The sequence below is a fragment of the Pteropus alecto genome, unplaced genomic scaffold (genome assembly GCF_000325575.1).
Source record: "Pteropus alecto unplaced genomic scaffold, ASM32557v1 scaffold30, whole genome shotgun sequence".
Taxonomy (NCBI): domain Eukaryota; kingdom Metazoa; phylum Chordata; class Mammalia; order Chiroptera; family Pteropodidae; genus Pteropus; species Pteropus alecto.
Window position 1 is genome coordinate 3,778,234 of NW_006429782.1, and position 1,216 is coordinate 3,779,449.

The following is a 1,216-nucleotide window of genomic DNA, read 5'->3' on the forward strand; positions in this document are numbered from 1 at the left end:
ATTTCCGTTCCATGTTTGTAAACAATAGGTGTGGGCCGGTCCAGAGACAGTTGTCCTTGACAGAGAGACAGGACAAGCGGTCCCTTGCCTGATCCCTTTTCAAGAAAACCTGAAAATCACTCTTGGCCGTAAGTTGAAGGAGACGCTTCCTAGGAGTTTAGCGGCAACTCGTAACATCATGGCTTGCCCTCCAGTGACCTACTTTCTACTGCTGTCCAACGCTCCTGCACGATTCTCTGCTTGCTCCGCCCCGGAGCAAAGTTCTTACAAAAAGAATTCCGAGCTGCACCTGCCTGCCAGCCTGTGCCGGAGAAGGCTCCTCATTCAAATTATTAAGAATTTTAAGATGGTGACAGCAGAGCACCAGACCAAGCACAGGGCCCCTGATGAAGCTGGCCCTGGGTGCACGCCGCCACCACCACCTTCCCCCCACCTCCAGTGGGCTGTCACCTGCAATTCCTTTTCCCTGGCCAAACTCCACTTCCCCGGCCCTTAGGGAAGCCGGAAGCACGTCTTGCTGATGTCACATGGACAGAAGCCAGGATAGGCTTAAGGACAAGATCTGAGGGGCCCTGCACCAGCTCTCTCTCTTGCCCAGAGAAGCCAGACACAGTTCCTGAGAAGCACGCACCTCCTCCCAAACGAACCCTGCGTTTGCAAGCCCATCCGATCCAGCAGCAAGCTAAGCTGCCTTCGCTCGGCTGCCGAAACAGACGAGCAGCCCATCTCTCTGTCCTGCAGTTTCTGGCAGGAAGCAGACACCGGTGCAACCTCCCTCCCTGAGGTCTGGGCATCGCATACTCCCTCCCCCTCAGGGCTCTCATCTGAGCCAAAGTGTGCTCTTCGAGTCCCCCCACTAGGATTAGGGTGGCGGGCGATCAGACCCCTCCTCACACTCAGCCCTCAGCACCCCGGAAGACATCTAAGACATCCTTTCATAGGTTCCCTTCAGTGCCCCCTCTGGCCCTTTCTTAAGCTCGTGGTAGGTGAGCAGGCTTTCCAGTTGGGAACCTGTTTCTCAGCCATTTCTTCTGAAAATCTGCACGTCACTGGGGTATCCCATGACCTTCGGGTCTTGGTGGCCTGGCTGAAATTTTAGTTTGACGGCATTTCGTCTGCTTTGCTGTCCTGCAGGGGACATTGAGCGATGTCCGGTGGGGACATCTGTAGCTGTCACAATTGGGGAGATTACTGAATTGAGCAGATAGAAAGCAGG